At 40.5% G+C, this 26,622-nt stretch overlaps 2 protein-coding genes across 2 annotated transcripts in view; one reads left to right on the top strand and one right to left on the bottom strand.

Moving 5' to 3' along the window:
* The window catches only part of lypd6 (LY6/PLAUR domain containing 6), a 52,604-nt gene extending 29,679 nt beyond the window's left edge, over positions 1-22,925 (bottom strand). The window contains exon 1 of the mRNA XM_080413177.1: positions 22,785-22,925. The gene's annotated coding sequence lies outside the window, so the exon portion shown is untranslated. The remainder of the gene's footprint in view (positions 1-22,784) is intronic.
* The window catches only part of LOC308073623 (rho-related GTP-binding protein RhoE-like), a 528,647-nt gene that overhangs the window by 362,820 nt on the left and 139,205 nt on the right, over positions 1-26,622 (top strand). The window lies entirely within an intron of this gene.

The raw sequence follows: 26,622 nt of genomic DNA, 5'->3' as shown, positions 1-26,622 counted from the left end.
GGTCTGTTTCCAATGAGGTCCTTGGTATTCAATACATAGTCATATATAGTGGCACCACAGTTCAAATATCAATACAAAAATACAGAAAAAGATAACACCATGTACAAACAAAAAATTAAAAAAGCAGGGGAAAAAATGATAATGCTATATGTACAAAAAAGGGGGGGGGTCGTCTGTCTAACGGGAAAATACGTTAGACAGACTACCTCCTTATTTGGCCTCCTGAACGGTGAATTTTCATTATTAAATGAGCCCAGCGAACTGCACTTTTTGAGGGATGGGGTTAGACTATTCCCCAAACCTGGGTGGCATTTAGTAGTTGGGGCTTGTTTCCTAAACTTTGTCAAGGACCCCCAAATTCATATTTATTTGTCCAAGGACCTCCCATCTGAAAATATTTCGTGCCAGGGACCAGATTTGTGTTGTTGAAATGCTCCAAAAAATATTCAAAATGTTTTGATTTTTCTTTCAAGATTTGTTTGAAAATAGCAGATCTAAACTTGTAAATCGGCTATTTCCAAATAGCCAATGCATATAGGTTTAAAGCACTCATGTGGCCTATTATAGTCGCTGCTTTTGGGCTTGTTTTCAAAGTCCTGGTTGCTTATTTCTCTCGCAAAATCTGGCAACACTGGTCCACACAGCTACACAAGTCGTTTAACTGAATCCTAGCTTTTCCCTTGGTCAGCTATTTTCATCGAAGACATATTTGTAAAGGGAAATGCAGCGAACCAAGTATAGAGCCCTGGGGGACTTCGGTCAACCAAGTATATTAACCCTTTGAGACCTGGAACGCATCTGTGTCACTTTAGATTTCTTTGGCTATTCAAAAATAGAAGCCGCGCTACAAGCTTGTAGATCTGCATTTTTTTTTTAAATCATGGAATTTTTTTAAAGCAATTTTTAAAGCAAACATATCTAACTCAAATATTTGCTTCTGGGGATTCTACAAATGTCTTCTAAATCCTAAGAAAAAATGTATGTTGCTATAATATCAGTGGTTTTCAACTTTTTCATGTCAAGGATCCCAAAATGATATATTTGACCGTGGACCCCCATCTCAAAATATGTTGTTCCAGGGAACCCCCAGAAGCAAAGATTCGAGTTTAAAAAAATCGCTTTAAAAATATATTCAAAGATTTGCACAAATTTTCACAATTTAAAAAAAATACAGTGCCGCACTATGAGCTTGTAGATCTGCTATTTTTGAATAGCCAAAGAAATCAAAAAATGACACAGATGCGTTCCAGGTCTTAAAGGGTTAAGTGGTTAAGCAATCCCCATTTATAAAAATATATAAATGTTCACCTAAAATGACCTTTATTACCAGGCAGATTAACTAATAAAGACGAAATTACATTACACACAGAATCCAATCTCTAAACATATCATTTTGACGTCCATTAGTACTGGTGTCGTTCTGTTATGGTAACCTTCACACACCATTACTATCCCATTTCCCTCATGTCCTTTTCCATTTTGTTGCTGTCGGGTATCTCCATATTTCAACTTTTATGTTTTAATGATTTTCTTTGTGTCAATTAATGGCCTACTTCGCGGTACAGTGTCACACAAAGGCAGCAAAAATAGCTGATCTACAAGCTCACAACGTGTTGCATCGCGACACGTTGTGAACTTATACAGGTCGGCTATTTTTGGAAAAATGTTGACAATGAAAGTGAAAATGTTTACTTTAAGTGTGTCGGTTTCATTGGAACAAAAGTTGTTTTGTCATTTCCTGGACAGTTAACAGTTTGGGACATATAAGGTTTCCATCCGACAGCAATGATTTGTAAAAAGCTACAGTGGAAGAGAAGGTGCTTTGTGGAGCTATGCAAAACGGGTTATTAAATGACCACTATAGAAGCTGCTAATACAGAGGTCTACGTGTGTAGCATGGTTAAAAGTGTGTACATTCAGTTTAGGCCTTTCTGGAGCTGGTAGAGACTAGGATGACACGGTGCAGAGAGCAGATAACATTCTGCCCTCTTATTATTCCATAACCCGTCAAGACCTGAGATACGATTCTACAAATGTCTTCTAAATCCTAATAGTTTTCTGAAACACTTATGTTGCTATAATATCAGTGGTTGTCAAACCTTTTCATGTCAAGGACCCCCAAAATGATATGTATTTGACCACGGACCCCCAAATGAAAACATTTTGTTCCAGGGACCCCCCAGAAGATTTGAGTAAAAATCTTCGCTTTTTTTCAAGATTTGCACACATTTGCACGATTTTTCTAAAATAGCAGATCTACAAGCTATGAGCTTGTAGATCTGCTATTTTTGAATAGCAAAAGTATAAAATAGTGGTCTAAGTGGTTACACAGATGCGTTCCCGGTTTTAATGGGTTAAGACTTTTTCAAAACACTTTGAACCTGGTGGACATATTTTTGGGCATCAAAGATTACATAAGAATGTCAAAAGAATGATGATTTTCCTTACATTTGAAATAGGGATTAACCACTAGAACCCCAGCATCCCAATTCTGGAGGGGGGGGGGGGGGGGAAATTCACCAAAAGCAGATCTGGCAGATCTACAAGCGTGCAGATCTGCTATTTTTAGCAAAGAGACTTTAGCACAGTTGTAACTCAGGTCTGTTTTTTACTAAGAATAGAGGGTTTTTAAAGTGGTTAAACGTGTTAAAAACTCTGTCACCAGATTAGATTTGGAATAAAAAAACAACGCCCCCCAGACACGATGATTCCAGGCCTGTGGGGTCCGCACGGGTCAAAAAGCACCAAGGTCTACCTGCTCTGAACGGCTGCCAGCTGTGGGGGAAAGCGATCTGCTGGGCCGGGCAACACGATATTCTGGTCTGTGTGCAACAAACCTGTGAATAGTGGTTCCTCCCATCTGAAGGGGGGAGAGAGAAATGCAAATCGACCGTCTTGTGACTCGACGAGAACTGGTCGGACCAGAATCCACAAAGCGAGAGGGGACGGAGGGGAGGGAGGGAGAGAGGAGAGGAGAGGAGAGGGGGGTGAGAGAGACACTGCAAGCTTTTTTTTCTCTGCAGGCCTTTTCCAGTTGTGTGCACACACACACTGCACAGCAAGCCTCTTTCTAGGTTTTTTTTTTTAGTTTGCAGCAAACAGCTAATCCGGAGAGATGGATCACTGTTTTAACCCATTCATACCGGGAACGCATAACTGTGTCATTTTAGATTGTTTAGCTATAACCATTATTTTATACTTTGGGCTATTCAAAAATACCAGATATACAAGCTCATAGCGCGGCACCGAGTGCCACGCTATGAGTAGATCAGCTATTTTTTGAAAAAAACTAAAAATGTGCGCAAATCTTTGAATATATATATTTTCAAAGCGAACATTTTTAACTCAAATCTTTGCTTCTGGGGGGTCCCTGGAATATTTTGAGATGGGGGTCCGCGGTCAAATACATATCATTTTGGGGGTCCTTGACATGAAAAAGTCTGAGAACCACTGATATTATAGCAAGTTAAGTTTTTCAAAAAAAAACTGTTTTAGAAGACATTTTGTAGAATCCCCAGAAGCAAAGATTTGAGTTACAAATGTTCGCTTTAAAAACATATATATATATATTCAAAGGGTTTTTCAAAAAACTACATCTACGAGCTCATAGCGTGGCCAAAGAAATTAAAAAAATGACACAGATGCGTTCCCGGTCTTAATGGGTTAAACAGACTGCACTAATTGTACTAATAACGCTTTCCTACTGTAAGATTATTCAGCCAAACAGCTCGCTTTACTTACAAAAAAAAAAAAAAGGAAGCAAACACATACAGTAGACAGACCCTATTGTCGTGCGATAAATCCAATTAGCACGTTCTCGAGGAAAATTCCACGAAAACAGACCCGTAAGCTGATTACATCGGGTCTGACAACCGCAACGAGAAAAAAAACTCCCAAAACCTTTTCATTGAGCCCTAGAAGTGGCGTAACGGTATGGGGACAATGCGTGCGACTGTACCAAGGCCATCCACTCCGGCTGTGTGGCGTGCGTGCTAACCGTGGCCTCTTGACCTCTGTGCTAGTACCACACAAAGCCGGGGAGTCAGGATGGATCTGTATCAGGGGTCCGGCTAATTGAAAACCTGCATGCTTACGCTCACCTAATCCCGGTCGTTTTATTCTTTTGAAGTGCCCCCGAGTCAGCTGTGTAATTTTTTTAATCCTCATCCTGGGCCTCTTGGCACATAGGAACATCCAAAGGATTAGCTATGTAGATCCTACTATAGAGGGGGATCAGGACTGGTAGTAGATGCCAAAAATGCCAGCCAAAGTCAGGGAAAAAAAGGGACGCTTGATGTTAAAATAAAATACAAAAATACAGTACTGGAATGTAGGGACAATATATGGATATTATGTCGGTATTGTGATATGAGACTTGATAGCGTCTGGGATTTCGTAATATGGTGATATGGCATTAGTGTTGTCTTTTCCTGGTTTTAACCAAAAAATAGTGTTTGTTTTTTTGTTTTTTTGGTGAGATATGACGTTCATAGCGACAGAACACTATGCAACGTGATTGTCTTGAATGTGCCCCACCAGAAGTCTCGCTAGACGAGATTCAAAATCTTGTTTCGAAATCTCGTCTAGCGAGACTTCCGGTGGGCATTCAAGACAAGGCGTTTTTTAGCTATGGCGGACCCGGGATGGAGTTATGAAATGTTTCTACTGTACCATTCATCCTAGGATATCATAACATCATAGAAAAGGTAAGAAACCTGTGGGGGAAAATTCCCCTTTAACCCATTTAGACCTGAGGCTAAAACGCCTTCTAAATCCTGATTTTCTGAAAAACTTCAAATATTTATTCAAAAATTACAACAAATGTTTGTTGCTATATACTGTACATACTGTAGCAACAACAACCCCAAAAGGGGTTCCCGTCCTGAAAGGTATAGTTACAAATAGGGGTTCCCGCCCAAAATGGGTTAATAAGTATAATGTCAATACGTTTTGACAATACATTTGTCAAAACTATTGTGATATTTCATTCTGTCCGTATCGACCCAGACCTACCGGAATGTTTTCTCCGCTAAGCAGCCCTGAGGGGGTTTCCAGCTCCCTGGGGTTTACTATCAAACAAAGGGTTGCCTAATATTATCAGGGCGACAGACAATATTCCTGTGCTGAAAGAGACGCCGCGTCAGCACGCAATGAATCAACTGGAGCTGGCGATGTCATATCGTAGTTTAAAGGGGAAGAAGTATGTGTGAGAGATGTTGTTTACATCTCATGTCTAGGATTCATGTAAACCACAACGGAAATAGCTTTTGTCCACAAAGCACTTAAACACAATTACATTTGGATTTACTTTGGTGACAATTATCCAGTTAAACCGGGGAAACCTCCGGGTGAGCACACGCATCACATTTAACTCCTCCTGGCCAGTGGTGTAAAGTAACTAAGTACATGTACTTAAGTACTGTACTTTTAAGTACAATTCTGAGGTATTTGTACTTCACTTGAGTATTTCTAATTTCCAATACCTTTACTTCTTCTACTCCACTACATCTCAGAGACAAATATTGTACTTTTACTCCACTACAATTATATGAAAACTTTAGTTACTAGTTACTTTGCAGATTTTGAGTATTATTACAAAACATACATTAACCACTTCAGCCCTATATACATTTCGGCCATTTGAAAATAGCAGATCTACAAGCTCCGACGCATTGTGAGCTTGTAGATCTGCTATTTTCAAAATATTTCTATACACTTGAAAACTTGAAATAGGACATTCTGCACAATGAGTGCTTTTATTGTTGATGCCAATACTTTTGTACTTTTAATTAAGTACATTTTTAATTCCGGACTTTTACTTGTAACAGAGTATTTTTTACATTGCAGTATTGATACTTTTACTTAAGTAAAAAAGAAAAAAAGTGCTTTTTCCACCACTGCTCCTAGCCCTTCTCATGACACCATTAAAACAAATTTCCAGAGAATTCAACTTCAATTCAATCAACTTAATTATGGGGCAATTAAGTGAATTTTCTACATAATTGAACCTTTGCCCAAATTCTGTGTTTATTGGAGCTGCAAGATTTGCATATTTTCTTCGGCATTCCTTCTGGCCACACAACAAGTTTGTGTGAGATTAATACAGTATGGCTTTAGCGTCCCCTGTGTTCCAAATTCTTCGAATCAGTGAGTAAACATGACCCATTAACCACTTAAACCCTTAGATGACCGGATTCCCCAGGGCTCTATACTAGGCCATGAAAGTGAGGAAATATAGCCAGCACACAATGAATGTCCTCAGTTTTCACATAGTTCTTTATTTACCTCTCACGGACAGAGACAACGGACACGCTTCAACCCAATAGGTCTTCCTCAGCATTGACAACTTTTATTTAATCTGGAGTGTTGTGTGCCTTCTGCTTTCCGGTAATTTCTCTCTATGCTAACTAGGCCCCCTCCTGTTTTTGCTCTGCACTAACACCAGTGGTTCTCAACCTTTTCAGGCCGTGACCCCCCAAAATAATCATATGACGGAAAAAAATCATTAGGGATGATTGATGGCTATATTTGCAGTGAAAAATCGTGAATAAAAGGCATCCACCTGTACGAATGAGGTATCAACTACATTATATGGTTCTCAAACTTTCAATTTCAAGGACCCCATAGCTCTGAGAGTGTACAAATGGAACCAAATGGACCCTAACGGACCCTTATGGTCTCAGAGATAGCCTGTAAGTGTCCATTTCTGAAACCCCTCAAGGAACCCTGAGGGTCCCTGGACCTCACTTTGAGAACCACTGACTGAACTATATGAATTGTTTTGATGCAAAACACTTGCATGACATATAACATAAATTCTATTGAAGCACAGAGACAACCAACTACACGATCTGACTTCAGCGACATCAATAGGGCTGTGAATCGTCTGCTATCTCACAATTCGATTCCGATTCCTGGGGTCACGATTCAGATTTTTTACGATTTCTTCAAAAACGTTTTTTTCTCATTCAAAATCGATTTCTTTCCCGATTCATCCCAGAACTTGTCCCTTGTCAATTATACAAAAATACTGATTTTTTTTATTTTTAAACTAAATTCATTTTTGGAAACATTAGAATCGCGATTCGAGTATGAATCGATTTTTTCCCACACCCCTAGATATCAGTCTCCTCATCTCTCTCTCTCTCTCTCTCTCTCTCTCTCCTTATGTTCACATTCACATACCGGTGTCACATTTTACAAATATCTAATGTTTCATAGCATTAGCGGCAACGTTAAGGATGTTCCAGACTCCCTGTCAGTCATCTCTTCCATCCAGACAGTTTTACAGCCCCTACAGTGATATACAAGCACTCCTGTTTTTACACATGAGGCGTAGGGAGAGAGAGAGGGTACAGACAGGGTCCTCCCCGTCACTGGGACACATACCAGCTCTCACACATTGTCTGGCAGAGAATAGTGGTGGGAAAAGTACTCAAATTGTTTTACTTAAGTAAAAGTATCAATACTGCAGTGTAGACATACTCTGCAGTAAAAAAGTCCGGAATTCAAAATGTACTTGAGTAAAAGTACAGAAGTATTGGCATCAAAATGTACTTAAAGTACCAAAAGTAAAAGTACTCAAATGTTTGAAAATAGCAGATCTACAAGCCTTGTGAGCTTGTAGATCGGCTATTTTCAAATAGCCTACAGTATGTATAAAATAGGTCTGAAGTGGTTACTGTATGTTTTATAATATAATAATTTATATCCGCAAAGTAACTAGTAACTAAAGTTTTCAAATAATTGTAGTGGAGTAAAAGTACAATATTTGCCTCTGAGACGTAGTGGAGTAGAGGTACTGAAAACTGGAAACTGGAAATACTCCAGCAAAGTAAAGAAGTACCTCAAAATTGTACTTAAGTACAGTACTTGAGTACATGTACTTAGTTACTTTAAACCAGTGCAGCTCTCACACATAGTTTGGCAGAGAGGGGGCCTAAAACCCAGCCTGCGCAAGAAAACAGAGGGTGTGCACCAAATCCCCTTTGAAGGGAGGCTGCTGCTGGGACGTGTGAATTTCCTGATGCGGGCCCTGTAAGGGGGGGGGGGACACACACACTATGAGGAGATCAGCGCCAGGATAATGCACCCCCCCGTGACAGGGCAGCTGTGGAGGATTCAGAGAGGCTGCAGGGGTGGATCCGATCCCCTTGAACTTGAGGGCAACCATCAACCGCCCACCGGTTCCATAAAGGCTACGGAGGCTAATTGTGATTTTTTTGTTTAGTTGTTTTGCTACTGAGGCTTAGTATGTTAGTCTTTAGAAACTAAAGGAAAAACTCTCAGATCATAGACTGAACACCAAGACACAGGCCATGATGACTGGGTGACCACCACCCACTGCAACCGTAGCAACATAAAGCAGATGTACAAGACCACTCACCGCAACCCTATAGCAACATAGCAGATGTACGAGACCACTCACTGCAACCCTATAGGAACATAGCAGATGTACGAGCTAACAATCAGAGCCCACCGATGCCGGAATTTTGAGCCCGATGCCGATCCCGAGTTTGGAGAGTTAGAGCACAGAGTACTGATTTTTTACCGATATTTTGTCAAAAAGTGCAACATTTTCTAAGAAATTTGGAAAACTTTAGATTTGCTTAAAGTTTCTATTTGAGAAAATCAACTAGAATAGATTTTATTTAAACACATTCTAAAATGTACAAGCTCACCACACGTGGCAACAAAGAAATAGCAGATCTACAGTATGTTAGCTTGTAGATCTGCTATTCTTTAATTCATTTGAAAACTATTGAACATTTTCACCAAGAATGACTTGTCAAAAGTAAGGACGGAAAGGTTGGAAGTGGTTAAAAATCATGACACATCGGCTGCATTAACTAGTAACTACCAACTAACTAACTACCAACTAGTAACTTCCAATGTCGATAAAAAAAGTCAAATAATGACCGATATATTGGTCGGGCTCTACTCACAATGCGTCACGACGATGTATTGTGAGCTTGTAGATCGGCTATTTTTGCTGTTGAGAGGGGGGAAAAGTGTGGACCAAGTATAGAGCCAACCTCAATCAACTAGATATTTGTTTACTAAGTATAGGGGGGGGGGGTTAAGGGATTAATAGATGCACATGACACTATTTGGTGTTCTCAACTGCGATTCCTGTATGTAATTATATCACAATTGCAAAGGAAATAATATCACACCTCTTTTGTTTATACTCAAGGTCTTTACACACCGGTGGCGTGTGACGAATAAACGATACGAAAATCGCCGGCGAGTATTTTCCGTCAAAACCACTCAATACCGGTTGACGCCTTTTATTCTGAGGTGAAAAAGCACAAATAAGGTGTTTACTAGGATGAATGAGGTATCACCTATATGAATGGTTTCTGAAATGTTTCACAGGCACATGGCCGGGTTGACTTTAAGGGTTTAATTATGTTTTGTACAGACTAGAGTTGGCTTACTGTTAAGTATAAGCTTCCTGTTGTATGAGGGAGCAGTTTTGATAGCTTGTGTCTCCGGGCTGGTTTTTTTCTGGTTCTTCTATTATGAAGATTGACATTGATTGATGGTATTTACTGTTTTCCGGGTTATGCAGCGCTGTCTCTAATATCCCAACCAAAACCTAAAAGTATAAGCATGTGCCTGAATGCAGCCCTGCAGGGCCTGGTGCCAAAACATTATCCGGTTAGCAGCAGCCGTCTCCCAATAAAATAAAACTGTGACTCCTCAACCTGTGGGACGGTGGCCCACTGGCGGGCCAGGACGAATATTGCAACTGGGCCCCCAAATAACTGGCAAAACACTACGATTCCAAGTCGGAACAGTTGATCTATTAACCCATTCAATCCAGGAACTCATCTCTGTCATTTTTAGATTTCTTTGGCTATTCAAAAATATCAGATATAGATAAGCCTCTTTTTTTTTTTTTCGTGAAAATCTTAGCAAATCTTTGAATATATATTTTTTTACATATATTTTATACACTTAACGCGGCAGCCAGAAGCCATGTTAAGTGGTCAGATCATGGGTGGGCCGCGGACGCTTTTCAAGTGGACCCTGATCCAGAAAAGGTTGGGAGGCACTGCCATAAATGGATGCACCGCCAACTGGACTGCTGTGTTTGTGCAGAGATAGTCATTCACTGGACCATCTTCATTAAGACTTGATAATAAAAAAAAGCTCCAGTTGAGCGCATAGCATAGACGTTAGGTTTGCTTGGCAGAAACAGTCTGGTAAGTTGAATAAGCCCTGATGAATTCTAATGGCGATACAAGGTTTCTGACCGACAGCAACGATAGTCTCTACAAAGCACTGCAGTTACAGAAGACCTTCTGTCAGATTCAGACAAGCTTAACCCCCTCAGAACTCATTTCCCTTAGGAAATATGAGAGGTTTAGGAGCACGTTCCTTGTCCTTTTCTTCCCAACGCTAAAGTCCAGCGTAGAAAAAGAGCACAATTAGACACGCTGCATAAAGCGCAAAGCGTTTTGGCCCGTAAAGGCCCCAACTTCAAAGTCAACAGTCATTTTAGAAGAGAATGACCATGTAACCTGAGTAAGATTACACAGCTTGAAGTTTTATAGCTTGAAGTCTTCAATTAAAACTAATTCTTCTGAAAATTGGATTGTTTATCCTTTCCTAATGTGAAATGATAACCACACTATCATGTATTTCTACATGCACCAGGATAAAAAAAACACATTATCTGGTATATCGCTGTCATAAATCTAGCCTTAGGACTTCAATATACACGTGAGACAGATCAGAACCAGTGTTGCCAGGTTTTGCGAGCGACCAGGTCTACGAGGCAATATGTTTGAAACATTTTAAATACACATATGAGGGGGTCCCCGACAAAGAAACTTCAGATGGGGGTCCGCGGACAAATAAATATTAATTTTGGGGGTCTTTGACATGAAAAATGTTTGAGAACCACTGGTTTAAACGACAATAGAGAGCAAGCCTAAATAAGCAAAGTTCTACACTTTCGCAACCACCAACATTTACAAGTGACTTTATAGAAAAACAAGTTGCTTATAATAAGCAGACTTGGCAACAGTGAACAGAAGTCCATTGAGAGGAAACAGATAGGTAGACAGACAGACATTAATGATCCCAAGGGGAACATTCAGTTGTCATGAAGTAGGAAACACAGGACAGATACAGAGATGACAAGAGAGATACCTCCAAGCTTCAAGAGTAAAAAGGTTCTGTAGTAACATAATGGAAGTAGAAATTAAACCATTTAGGCCCATACGTAAAAAAAAATTAAAAAAAAGAGAGAGAAAACAGCCGATCTACAAGCTCACAACACGTCACAAGTCACAATGCATTGTGAGCTTCATGTAGATTGCCTATTTTTGCCCTTTTTCCCCCTCTGCATTTAATGTCATTGCCCAAAATAGGGATGCCAGGTTGAAGAAGGTCTGGTCTGGCTGTCTGCCCTTGGTCCGGGCCGGTGTGTGCATGATGTACGAGCTCTTACACAGGTATAACATTTAAATATAAATGTAGTCAAAGTATTAATGGACATTCTAACGGATTACGTGATTAATGTGTACAGTCAGCTGTGGATAAGTTAGGAATATATACAACAAACATATACAGCCACTTACTGTATCGATAATGTCTCAAGCCTATGTTTTATTATTATAAAATAAAATACAAAAGAATAGTGAAAATAGCCGATCTGCAAGCTCACATATCATATATACCTGCTCTTTTCACTACTTTTGTGCGACACGCTTGAATGATAAAGTAGGGAATTAATTTACATAAAAAGAAAACATTAAAATTCAAAACATGGAGATATGAGGTTTCTGCCTGACAATAACAAAATTAATCTTAAATATTATTTCTTGGCTATTCTTGCCATCGTGTGCCAAGAAATGTAAGGAGGAAAACGTACAGCAATGTAGGTTGCTTCCATCACTTCTCACCAATACTACTACTATACGCTATTACTACTCAATGAATTATTCACACAGCCAAGCTATCCAATCAGAGGCACGGAGTAAAAGTGCTGAACTTCAAAGGAGAGATCATCAAACGAGATGTCTCCAGAGGCGTGTTGAGGGAAAGCCTCGCGCTGAGCATGCATGGTCTCCTACACTCAAAGGGCTAAGCAGGGTGAGGACCTCAGCCGCATGCTAAAATAGAATGGGTCGCCGCAGTCAAATAAATCTTCAGGGTGGGAACTCGAAAATATGCGCAGAAACATAATTCAACGAGGAGCATGAAAGGGATATACCGTATATCCTGTGTGTGTGTGTGTGTGTGTGTGTGTGTGTGTGTGTGTGTGTGTGTGTAACCAATTGTTTTCTACTACTAATTTTGTCAGTACTTGATATGTGCAAAGGCAATCTCTTCAAGGGTTAATAAACAATTAACTTTGTTCGTTTGATCAAATATATAAATGTTGTCCATGAGAAGAAAAAAACAGTTCAAAGCATGTTTAAAAATGAAACACTCTGTGTATATATAGAATATGTATAGAATATTTTTCTTTTGCTTTGATCTGCTTCCATTTTAGTAGGTCAACAAGATCTCAAGCTGCACACACAACATTCATAAAAAGGTTCAAGAATATGAAGTATGTCAGCATAGTATCAATATATTTCACGGTGTGCTGCTGTGTTGTAAGCTTGTAGATTGGGAAATTTCATGAATTATCCATTTATGTGGACTTTTTTTTCCAACTGGATTACAATAGATTTAGCACTTTTGTTTTAAACATAATATCAGTCAAAACAACACAGTAATAGGTGGTCTGGGACAATGGTTCTCAAAGTAGGGTCCAGGGACCCTTAGGGTTCCTTGAGGGGGTTCCAAATGGACCCTTATAGGTCTGTAACTGAGAGTGTACATATGAAACTGTGCAAATGTACTAACTGTACAAATGTAACTCTGAGAGAGTACATATGAAACTGTGCAAATGTACTAACTGTACAAATGTAACTCTGAGAGAGTACATATGAAACTGTGCAAATATACTAACTGTACAAATGTAACTCTGAGAGTGTACAAATGGAACCAAATGGACCCTTACGGGTCCATTTGGTTCCATTTGTACACACTCTCAGAGTTATGGGGGTCCTTGAAATCGAAACGTTCGAGAACCACTGGTCTGGGACTCTCCAAAAATCGGCATTGGACCCAAAAATCTGTCATCGGTCGGGGCTCCTGTATCAATCAAAATAATATTCATAAATTAAAGACACTGTCCGATGAAGCTGAATATTGTGGATATACTGTATGTACATGTATATGGCTCCACTCAGTGGATCAAACAGTGGATGCTAATGAAGCATTTAACCCTGACACTGCACGACACGAAAGCAACAGAAGGATCACGCCGGGACACCAAGCCTCTCCGAGGCGCAGCAGAGCAGCAGAGCAGGAGAACGCGGGCTGCTGCTCTGTGGAAAAACGGAATACATTTGCTCTCTAATATCCAGTCGGGAAAAGAGAACAAAAGGATAGCAAAAATCAACACTCGATGAAGGAATCAAATCAAATGTTTATGAGAGAAATCAAATAACGTCACAATTCATTGCAAGAAATCCTACAGTGTCCCCCCTCCCCCTTTTACAACCTCACACAGTAAAATTATGAGCACACACCTAGCCCTGAAACCTGACCGTCACATCACGACAGTCATGGCGGAAGTTCAACCTGGTTTTGGCACATCCATTTACAACCTGTACATCTACATACATTTTCAGATTTCAACTACACGACCCTATTGGTTGGGAGGTGTATTGCACTCTAAAACATTATACCTCTATGAGAAAATGGCCGCCGATCGGATTAAAATGCTTTTTATTGAACAATACGGAAGATACGGGTACTTAGACCCGCCCGTTTCAACTTGTTACGTCCATGGCCATGGGGTAAGCACTTTATATTTGAAATCTGAACGTTTATGTAGATGTACGGGTTGTAAATGAAGAAAGTGCCAAAACCAGGTTGAACTTCCGCCATGTGACAGACAAGCGTCATGTGAACCATGGCTAAGCACACGTCTCTAATCTGGCGCCGTACATTCAGCGAAATAGCAGATCTCCAAGCTCACACTGTGTCGCAACGCGATACATGGTGAATGGTCTTGTAGATCGGCTATTTTCGTCAAAGAGATTTGGTGTAGAGGGGAAAAAGGAGTGAACCTACTGTAGTATAGGCCCCTGGGGCACTCTGGACAACTAAGTATATAAAGTGGTTAAGCATCAGTGTTAACTTTCCTTATAACGTGGGCTTACAGGTCCACTTTTACACTTTTGCTGTGCGTAATCATATTGTATATGAAAAATGCATTCCTCAAAAGCCAGTTTGCTAGCCAGTCCCTGGCTGCAATTACATATGATACATGAGTACCCCCCCTCTCTCCCGCCTTAGCAATGCATAAGACATATCACTCTGACAGCCCCAGCGGTGCCTTTTTGCCATATGGATGGATGGTTGGCGCAGTGACCGTGCCTAAAGATCTTGCTGAAGCCATCCATGCGTTTAAGCTTGCACAAACTTTCCTGAATAATTCACAGTGAGCATTACAAGTATGTCAGACAAGAGAGAAAGCCCTGGATGCCGCGAGGAAATCCCCCCCCCCCTCGGCCCTATATATCCATTCATCATGGCCGAGAACATGGCTCTGTGGTGCCCCTTAACTTACACATCATTTTCTCAACGAAAAAACACAGAAAGCCACATCTATGTCGCCTCCATTAGATTCCGATATGAAATGATCTGACATACAGCCCGAGGGTTAAAACAACTATGGCCATGGATACTGCATCCATCTCAGCCTGTGGCCCTCATGCTTCTTGACAGGGTCTCCCTCTGTGGCTGAACACCCTGCACGCCATCTGAGGTAATGGACTGAAAATGTCCTACAGTAATTATTATTATACCGCCATTAAGACTCATCTCTTTTTTCTTATAAGTCTACAATAAGCACAACTGTGGCCATGTCTCACATTGAGGTGGCTTCCGATGAAATATCTCCTCATGAACTCTAAAATGTTGAGTGTTATTTGAATTTACAGAGTTTTTAACACTCAGATTTTTGTGTATATCATTTAGTATCACTATATTCACTATAGGTACAGTCAAATCCTCAGTGTTAACTCTGAGTGTGAGCAAATGTAACCAAACGGACCCTTAGCAAATGGATAAATGAACACTGAGGATTATATTATATACTTATATATGCATTATTTTGTACAATAAATACGAATCGTCCTATGCCCCTAAGGAAATAGGAATGCCACCATGGATTAATCTCTATAGTCAGAGGGTTCACAACTGGTTTGAACCGGTTCAAGACACTCGCCCACCATCGGTGACCCTCGCACTGCCATGACCCACTTGAACAGCCTGGCGCTGACAAGGGCGCGACAGTGATTTGTGGGCGCAGTCTGGAGGCACCTGTGGGGGCTTCCTGAGAGGCTCCTTATAAAAATGACGGGTATTTCCTTTTAATGTTTTTAACAGTCTGAGTACAGAGTCTGAGAAGGAAACACAGAATCCACCATTGTTTCCAGAGTTAAACATTAACCCGTCCGAGAGGAGGCTTTTTTTTCCTTCTTCTTTCTATTTTGATGTGAAAGACATGCTGGAGGATTGAAGATTAATGACCCCCAATGTCTTCTTCTTCCCAGGGAGACCCGGGAACAAGAGAGGTGAGTTTTTGTTTTGGCTGTTGTACAAAAAGCTCTTTATCTTGTGCTGACCCATGCTGATTAGCCAGCAGACATGCTCTGGTCTGCTCCGGGTTTATGTAAGGAAACCAGGGGCCAGCCGCTACTACAAGTGACTCTGTGACATCGAGTGTGTGTGTGTGTGTGTGTGTGTGTGTGTGTGTGTGTGTGTGTGTGTGTGTGTGTGTGTGTGTGTGTGTGTGTGTGTGTGTGTGTGTGTGTGTGTGTGTGTGTGTGTGTGTGTACTATGCTGTCTGCACACGCTTGCCCATAAAGTAGCTGGCGCTCTTCAGAATAGCGTGTGCCCTTACGCGTATCTATGTGTGCCAGGAAGAGATACGGACGAGAAAACAGACTGCATAATCACTATTCTTCTCTCTCCCTCCCTCTCTCTCTCTCTCTCTCTCTTCTTTTTCAGTACACATGCAGGGTCACTCTATCACTACAGATAACTCAGACCGAGTATACTGTAGCAGTGGCAGTTAGAACTTTTTTGCTGCTTAAAAACCAGCACACACAGCAAGCATTCCACTAAAAGACGGTCCGTCACAGAGCTGGGGGTACTTACACCCTAAGAGGTCTCATTTGTCAAGCGGTTAGCGTGCAGAATACCCAGAGTGACGACAGACGGACATATTTAACACAGGGACATCTGTCAAAAAAAAATAAGCAGAGAGGCATCTTAAAAACCCCAGGCCCGTTAGCCGTAACACACAGAGGACATTTCTGAGGGGAGTCTCATTTTTCCGCCACCCATAGATACCAGCATTATGAATCATCTTCCATGTCCCTGGCACTGTCTGTCTGTCTGTCTGTCTGTCTGTCTGCCGGTATGGTAGATAATGGCCCGTATGCCCTCATCCTGCATGTCTCCCTATATCCCCTCGCCATTATTGTCTCGCATGACACACCTGGACGTGTCCCTCTGTCTGTCCCACTCCCACTATAGGGACCATGCAGGCAAAACCCTCAGCCAGCGTTGCCAGATAAATAAGCAACCAGGTGTATCAAAACAAGCCCAAAAGAAGCGACTATTAAAGCCATGTGAGCACTTTAGACCTACATATGCATCGGCTATTTGAAAATAGCAGATCTACAAGCTCACAACATGTTGCGACGCGTTGTGAGCTTGTAGATCTGCTATTTTCAAAGATGCGAAACATATTGAATATTTTTCGTAACATTTTAACGCCACAAATCTGGTACGGGGGTCCCTGGCACAAAATATTTTTAGATGGGGGGGGGGGGGCAAATACATATTAATTTGGGGGGGTCCTTGACATGAAAATGTTTGAGAACTGGTTTAAACAACATTAGGAAACAAGCCCCAAATATGCAACTACACTTAAGAAACAAGCCCCAAAGAACCGCAACCCACAAGCAAATACCAAGCGAATACCAAAATGTACAAGCGACTTTACAGAGAAACAAGCCCAAAGTCGCTTATAATAAGCAGACATGGCAACGCTGAACCTCGCAGGTGGAACGCATCCTTATCTGTGACAGTATGCCGCCGTGGGGCGGGGCCTCCTCGTGGGGCGGGGCCTCCTCGCGTCACACAGCCGGGTGTCACACACACAGGGTCGGTTGCATCGTAGCAGTAGCGTGGCCACAGATGTGGGACAGGGTTTCCCATCAGACGGATACATAATGGAAAGTGTCTACAAGCTAATGAGGGGGAATAGAGTTTTCTTCACACAGGTGACAGGTCATTCCTCAGTTCTGTCAGAGCTGTAAGACCTCGTCTATCACTCCGCGGGGGAGGGGGGAGGGTGCCGGTGTTAATCACCTATCCATCAATGGGACAGAGTACAAAGGAACAAGGTTAATGCAGCTTTAGGATTCATGTAACATGTGTGGGGGGTAGCGCTGCTGTGTATTAAAATGTCAAGAAGGAAATTGCTTGCACGGAGCCATGGACACCACGGTTAATTGTTAAAAGGTAGTATGAATGCACCGGTAAACAATCGTTATCAGCCGATGTGGACTGATACAATCAGTGTCAGTCTGTATGTATTAGTTTTTTTAGTTTTTTTTAAATATATTGTTATGGCTTTTTTCTGCCTTTATTTGATGCCAAGGACCCCTAAATTGATATAAATTTGGCTACGACCCACATCTGAAAATGTTTTGTGCCAGGGACCCCCAAAAGAGAAGATTTGTGTTAAAAAATTAAAAATTCTTAAAAATTCTTCAAAAACGTAAGATTTTCAAAAATGTTCAAAAATAGCAGATCTACAAGCTCAAAGTGCGGCACGAAGTGACCCGCTGTGAGCTTGTATATCTGCTATTTTTGAATAGCCAACATATACAATATGGATAAAGGGGTGAAAATGTATTAACACCTTTTGCTGGGGACCCCCTGAAGCCCTCTCCTCAAGGACCGGACCACTGGTTGAGAACCACTGCAGTAGACTGACAGGAAATGGGGGGAGAGAGAGATGGGGAGTGACCCCGCAGCAAAGGTCGTCGGGAACACGCTGTCAGGCTGCAGCCTAGGTGCCCAGACCGCTACGCCAGCCGCCCGGGCCAGTCGGATTGTATTTTTAAAGTCAATATGATTGTGATTGTGTATAAGTGACACGGAAGCACTGCTTGTGTCGTTTGTTTGGAATCGACTGTTTGTTTTACTATTTAAATCCTGAAGTGTTACTGTATATCTCCACTGAACTAATGGTACTACTTGATTAAAGACAGACTTGTCGGAAATGAATGCCTAAAATATAATGCCATTTATTGTACAGTAGTGCTCTACATCCTAAGGAAAGCCTAAAAGATTTGGACATAAATTGAGATCGATTCATATTGCTTTATCGACCATCTAATGCGACACCGACGATGGCAATAGAGGTTTGCTTTTTGTAGCACCTTAAAAAGCTGAGTATATTTTTAGCTGAATAAATTAAGAAGCACCAGCGGGCATTCTACAGCTCTAGCAGAGCAGACTATGTTGGGGATCACAAGAGTGATAGCAGCCCATTCTCAATCACTCACTCACACACACACGTTACGCACGCACACACACGTTACGCGCACACACACACACACACACACACACACACACACACACACACACACACACACACACACACACACACACACACACACACACACACACACACACACACACACACACACACACACACACACACACACACACACACACACACACACACACACACACACACACACACACGAAATGGGGCCCAGGGGGGCCGCTCTGCTGCTGATGCCACGCGCAACACCGACCAAAACAGAGGAGCCTGTCCACAGATATAACCGCATAGTTTGCCACAGAAGTCCATTCTTCCTTCATAATCTCCACACACTCATTTTTCATCAGCCCATTGTTATGCAGATGAGGGGTAAAGGGACAACATAAAGGGCCAGCTCAACATCTGATTATCAATATTAGGCAGACTACAGATGGGCTTCACAGCAAATTAGAGGCATTTATTCTTCTATTCAGATCACAAGCGAGGTTCAGAAGTGAGGTCAGCTGCTGTGGGGGGTTTCTTCCAAGCAGGGTTGCCAGATTTACCGAGAGGAATGAGCAGCCAGGTCAATGAAAACAAGCCCAAAAGAAGCGACTAATAGGCCATACGAGCACTTTAAACCTATATGGATTGGATATTTGAAAATAGCAGATCTACAAGCTTGTAGATCTGCTATTTTCAAACAGATCTTCAACAAAAGTGAAAAAATATATATATTTTTTTGAAACATTTTAACAACACAAATCTGGTACAGATATATTTTCAGATGGACATATACATATTAATTTGGGGGTCCTTGATTTGAAAAAAAATGTTTCAGAACCACTGGTTTAAACAACATTAGGAAACAAGCCCAAAAAAGCAACTACACTTTAGAAACAAGGCCAAAAAAACGCAACCCGCAACTACCAATATTCACAAGCAACTTTACAGAAAAACAAGCCCAAAGTCGCTTATAATAAGCAGACCTGGCAACAGTGACGGCAAGGTCTTCCATCTGGGTCTTCAGATTATTGTATCTCGTATACCAATTTGACAATAATTCTATGATATGATAATAATAAAATTATGTGGCAGGCCACATAATTTTGTCTATACAGTAGATGTAGTGTCAGGAACACACACTAATGCAGTGATTCTCAACCTTTTTCATTTTCCATTAGATTTTTTTGTATTATCTGGGACCCAACACACTGTAAAATCCGCAGTGTTAATTAAACTTTGAGAGTGTACAAATGGAACCAAAATTAGGTTCCATTTGTACACTTTTAGTTACAGACCCGGAAGGTCATACAAACTAAAAACTGAAAACTGAAACTAGCAAATCTACTATCTCCCATCGCATCAGTTATTTTCACAATTCATCTTACAACAAGGCTTAGGTATCTCATGTTATTGTTTTGTGTGTAACTGTTGCTTGTCGTCACCCCCAGCACAAGGCACAACCTCAGTGAGAGCATATTATTTATGAAGGGGCATGGAGGAGGCACAGGTTGAAGATCTGAGCCTTGGATGAGTGCGACCCAATAGGACAGTGGTTCTCAACCAGTGGTCCGGGGACCACCCTTGGGAGGGTACCAGGGGGTCCCCAGCGAAATTAGTTAACATAGCGTCCCATTCATTTTAACCACTTAGCTTTGGCTATTCAAAAATAGCAGATCTACAAGCTCTACAAGAACTTGTAGATCTGCTATTTTTGAAAAATCTTGAAAATGTGTGCATATCTTTGAATATATATATATTTTTAAAGTGAACATTTTTAACTCAAATACTTGCTTCTGGGGGGTCCCTGGCACAAAACATTTTCAGATAGGGGTCCGCGGCCAAATGCATATCAATTTAGGGGTCCTTGGCATGAAAAGGGTTGAAAACCACTGCAATAGGAGATGCAGCCCACCATGCCGTGCAGCCATCAGACAGACAAGGGCATTCCTGTGCCCCCCGCCCAGCAACCTCTGCTATAGCGTCTGTGGATTCGTCTATAGGGCAGGGCCATACGGCTAAAATCTAATATCATGATATTTTTGGACCAAATACCTAAATACCTATATTGCCACACAACATCGTATTGTGATATATATTTGAACATTGTAAAAAAAAAGAAGTAAGTATAAAATATGGCTAAAGTGATAAAAAAATCAGGAAAAGACAACCCTTCTGTCATAGCATGATAACTACCACTAGTTATCACCCAGCCGATATCGAGTCTCATATCATCAAATTGATGTATTTAATAACAATATCATCCAAACCACTGATGCATTGAAAGCTACATAGCAACAGTGTGCCCTGGCTTAGAACAAAGCCCCCCTGGGGGTTGCTGCACCCTCACCCTCCCTGGCAGCACACAGGAAAATCAATCGAGTTAATTTAACTTTAATTTAAATCATGTAAAAATATCACCTTATATGGGTACATTTAGGTCACTTTTTTCACTCTGTGAACCCATCTAAATTTTTTAAATAATCTCTGTCTGCTGCTCGGTAAAATAAAATAATAATACTAATAATAATGATAATAATAACAATAACAACAACAACATTATTACTACTACTACTACTACTAATAATAATAATAATAATAATAATAAACCCTCTAGATTTAATAAACTGGACCTGAGTTGCAACTGTACTGGTGGCACGGTCTTTTACAAGCTCACTCACAACGTGATGTTTGGAGATAGATGTATGTCCCCCCCCCCTCCCCCCCAGAATAGGGAGGGAGGGATGCTGCTGGGGTTCAAGTGGTTAAATCCAAATCAAATGGAGATGGTTTATAGAGCTGCACCTGCTGGCTCTCCTCACAGGGGGAACAATGCAGTGGGCCCGGCATGGGGGTCAGGACCCCGGTAACACTGTCCAAATGTGTGAAATCCAACCTGCATGTATGGCGTGTTCCTAACAGCTAACAGGACTGTGACAGGGGGGGCTTCCAGATGTATATAGCCTCGATACCAGGGGTCTTCAACGTGATTTTTTTTCAGGGCAGAGGACCCCCTAGCGTAGATTTAGTTAGATGAAGCAGGGACCCCCCTCTATATTGTATAAGATTGTGTTTCAGATTATTTTTATTTTTTGTATTACTTGGTCTGCTCTTTTTTTCCCTCTACACCTATACCTCTTTGCCAAAAATAGCAGATCTACAAGCTTGTAGATCTGCTATTTTTGGCTAAAGTTCTCCTCAGAAAAGGGATGCTAGGGTTCTAGTGGTTAATGCAAAAAAAAAAAAAATCATATCACACAAAGATTCGGTGGACCCCCCTGTAGTAAATTTGAGGACCCCCTAGGGTTCCCGGACCCCCTGTTGAAGACCCCTGCTCTATACACTTACACTAACACTGATAGTCCACTTAAATTTTCTTGCAGCAGACGGGAAAAAAAGTTTTTGTTTTTTTGTCCTTACTACTTGCCCCAATGTTTCTTTATTACGTTTATAAAAGAGTAATAAAGAGATTTTTTTTAAATAAAAAAAAAGGTAATTCAAAAAAATATATACTATATATAATACAAAAGGTATCCCAAGTAAATGCAGTAATTAATTGATTACTAATTTAGTTCATGAATTCGCACAGAGGCAAACCCTCCTTTGTCTGCTTTGCGTGCTATTATTTATTAATGTCACACACGAACATAAGTGTCATTATTTGCGTGTTGTAGTCCAAATAAAATGGAATGAGGCAAACCCAAGTCTATAGTCACAGCAGTTGAATGTTTTCAACATTTCTGAGGATCCATAAAAAGGAGCTTTATGGATCAATACAGGTTATTTATGTATTATTAACAGGATAGCAGCCTGTGTATTATTATTATTATTTAATGCAGCTGGTATAAGGTCAAAGTGGGTCAGGCTAGGAGCACCATTTTCTAGGAAACAGAAAAAGGTGCTGCTGCACCACCACACAAACTGGATCTAGATCACATTATTGGATTACATTGCACTTTGGAGTTTTTTCTCTCTACCGCAAATAATCAAACGAAATAAGAATATCTAGTTGTTTTTGCATAGATCTATGACTATATGGCTGCTGCGTTTCTCCTGTGTGTGTGTTCTGTCTCCTTCATTGATCTGATCTCAGCTCCTATATTGTTGCAGAGGCTGAATAACAAACACTTACTTGAAAAGAAGTCCCTGTGCAGCTGGCTGTCAAACTTCACGGATCGTCCTTTAAGTCTTTTTTACTGTTTAGTCCACGAAGATCAAACAAACAAACAGACAGTTGTGTACTGTTGGCTTTGAGGGTTATTATTGTGTCCGATCCACACAGACCGCAGGTCCGATCACTGTTTGAACGTCTTCAGAAATGGAATACATTGTAACCAGCACCACACAGCCGTCAACTCACTCTGCTCCAATCAGAGCGAGAGGTGGGCGTGTCCCGTCCCCCATAGGCTGCGCTGCACCTTGCTGTTATTGTTATTGTTAGAATGCATTTATTTGTTGTTATTCAGTGGTGGAGAAAGTACTCTTATTTTATTTTATGTCTTTGTAAACGTCTCAATACTGCAATGTAGAAAAACTCTGTAATACAGGTAAAAGTCAGAAATTCATTATTGACTTGCGTAAAAGTACAAAAGTATTGGTATCAAACTGTACTTAAAGTACCAAAGTAGAAAGTACTCATTATGCATAATGTCCCATTTCACAAGTTTTCAAATGTATACAAATCTTTTGAAAATAGCAGATCTACAAGCTCACAATGCGTCGCATCGATGCATTATGAGCTTGTAGATCTGCTATTTTTAAATCGCCAAAATGTATATATAGGGCTTTTGTAATAATTACCAAAATCTACAAAGTAACTAGTAACTCAAGTTTTCAAATAATTGTAGTGGAGTAAAAGTATAATATTTGCCTCTGAGATGTAGTGGAGTAGAAGTAAAAGTACAGCAAATTGGAAATCCTCCAGTAAAGTAAAAATACCTCAAAATTGTACTTAAGTACAGTACTTGAGTAAATGTACTCAGTTACTTTACACCACTGTTATTATTATAGTAGCCTATAGCAGTGGTTCTCAAACGTTTTCATGTCAAGAACCCCCAAATTGTGTTTGGCCATGGACCCCCATCAGAATTTTCTTTGTGCCAGGGACCCCCAGAAGAGAAGATTTATGTAAAAAAAATAACATAAGGCAATATTTTTCAAACATTTTCACAAATATAGCAGATCTACAAGCTCGCAGCGCGCGCTGTGAGCTTGTAGATCCGCTATTTCTGAATAGCCAACATATAAATGATTAAAGTGGTTAAACTGACTGTGATGCTATATTAACTGCTTTTGCTGGGGACCCCCTGGAGCCCCCCCCTCAAGGACCCCACTTTGAGAACCAATGGCCTACAGAGGAGCAGAGACCTTCACATGTCTGGCATTGCTTGCTTGTTATGACCTATTAGATCATAAAGGAAGTAAACATTGTAAAATCCTGAGAGTATTAGGCTACACGTGTTTAGCCTACACACTCATTAGTGCACAGAGGATCAGAGACCTTGGCTTGACTGTCACATTACTGGCATGCTCTCTGTGTTCCACAATGTTTTTTTATTACCCAGCCACGCCACCACCAAGTAACACTGCATGTGGAATCCTCCAGGGTTAAAGGCCCAATCCGTCCAAAGTTTCATGTCCTACCCGGGTCTACCAAACTATACGGACCATGATGTAGGTGTCCTATATTCATTTCTCAGTGGAAGAGTAGGGAGACCAACTCCAACCAGATCTGCTAACTTTTATATCGTATATCAACATAATAGCTACTATGTGTTAAAATAAGGTTTTATTGATTAACCCCCCCCCCCCCCCAATAATGATATTTGAACTGGTGGCCCCCCCCAAAATAATCATGTGAACTGGGGACCCCCCAAAAAAAAGAAGGTATTAAAGTCCTTAAATTGTCATGTGGGGACCCCCCCAAAATCATGTCGGGGTCCCTGGGGGTCCCGACCCACAGGTTGAGAACCACTGTCATAAGGGTCTTTCAGAACACATAAAGAAATGTTTATAATGCTCAGACACAAGTAGGCCCATTTAACGCTCGTCGAGAGATCATTTAATGTTCAAGTGTTACGCCCTCAGCTGCTCATATAGAATTTCATTCAATCAAAGGCATGCGCGTGCGTTTATGAATGTGTGTGTGTGTGTGTGTGTGTGTGTGTGTGTGTGTGTGTGTGTGTGTGTGTGTGTGTGTGTGTGTGTGTGTGTGTGTGTGTGTGTGTGTGTGTGTGTGTGCGTGTGTGTGTGTGTGTGTGTGTGTGTGTGTGTGTGTGTGTGTGTGTGTGTGTGTGTGTGTCTGCCCAGAAAGAATAGAACAACAGAACAAAAGAAAAGCGTTTACTGATACTGACAGTGTGGTGGACAAAGTACTCAACCCCACAGTACTTGAGTCACATAGTAATAGTATAGATACTCCTCCTGGTCAAATATTACTCAGCCACGAGTGAAAGTTGCTCTGTCAAATTTGAACTTGAAGATACGTTTTTTTGTTTTAAAGCAAGTACTCCATTACTTTAAGTATTCAAAAGTAAAAATTACAGAGTACATGTTTCTTTGTAATATCAACGCATTGCTGTAAAAAATATGTAGCTTTGCCTCGCAAAAATGCAAAGATATTCCAGAAATCTGCAAAAAATATCAATAATAGTCAAAATAGCAGATCTACAAGCTCATCAGAGGAATGCATCGTGACACGTTGTGTGCTTGTAGATCAGCTATTTTCACTATATTTGAAGGGCTTCTGCGGTTAATTCAAAATGTACTTTTCCTAGAATTGTCAAAAGTATTATATTTGTCTTTGAAATGTAGTGGAGTGAAAGTCGTAAGTATCAAAAAAAAATACTTAATACTCAAGTAAAGCACAGGTACAAATACAAATGTACTTAAGTACAGTACTCAAGTAAATGTACTTCATTACTGTCCACCGGCTGACTGATATTGCTGCCATATTGGCGGGTATAGGACTTCAAACCTAAATGTGTTTTTAAACAGATTCCTTCACTGTTATTAAGAGGAGGGGTCATGTCATGCGTCTTGAATCAAATAAATCAAAGGCACATAAAGCACGGCGCCTCGAGATACACTTGGAAAAGAGAAAAGTGCCCACATCTAAGTATGAATGTGATTTGTGTCGTGATGGGGATGTTCTTTTGGAGTCAGAGCTACGGAAGTGCTCGTATGTAAAAAGTCATGTCATGCATTGAGCGTGTTGATAGATAGATGACACATAATACGAAATTATCATTCCATGGAGGCTGTTGAAGAGAACCATATACCAGCTATAAAATGAAATAATAGTTTCATAGTAAGGGAGGTTTAGGGTTTTGTACATTCTAGCAGTTATTTGAACCAGTTATTTTATTAATTAATTATTTAGTTAATGAATTAAACAACTAAGTAATGCATTCCTTTTTTTAATCAGTGGTGGGAAAAGTACAAAAATGTACTTAAGTAATAGTATCAATACTAAAATGTAGAAATACCCTACGTTATTTACTTACATTATAAGTAAAAGTCCGGAATACAAAATTACTTGAGCAAAAGTACAAAAGTATGGGCACAAAAAAGAATCTTTTGAAAATAGCCGATCTACAAGCTCACAATGCGTCGCGATGCGACGCATTGTGAGCTTGTAGATCGGCTATTTTCAAATGGCCAGGCTGAAGTGGTTAATGTATGTTTTGTAATAATAATCTACAAAGTAACTAGCAACTAAAGTGTTCAAATAATTGTAGTGGAGTAAAAGTACAATATTTGCCTATGAGATGTAGTGGAGTGGAAGTAAAAGTATAGAAAAATGGAAATACTAAATACTAAAATCCTCAAAATTGGACTTAACTTAACTTGAGTAAATGTACCTAGTTACTTTACACCACTGTTTTTTTATATAGGCCTATACATTTTTGTATTGATTGTTCAATGTTTCCACAGACAACACAAGACAGAGACATACTCCCAACAGAGGG

This window comes from Gymnoscopelus braueri (genome assembly GCF_963280865.1).
Source record: "Gymnoscopelus braueri genome assembly, chromosome: 18".
NCBI lineage: Eukaryota > Metazoa > Chordata > Actinopteri > Myctophiformes > Myctophidae > Gymnoscopelus > Gymnoscopelus braueri.
This window is presented reverse-complemented; position numbering and strand designations above follow the sequence as displayed.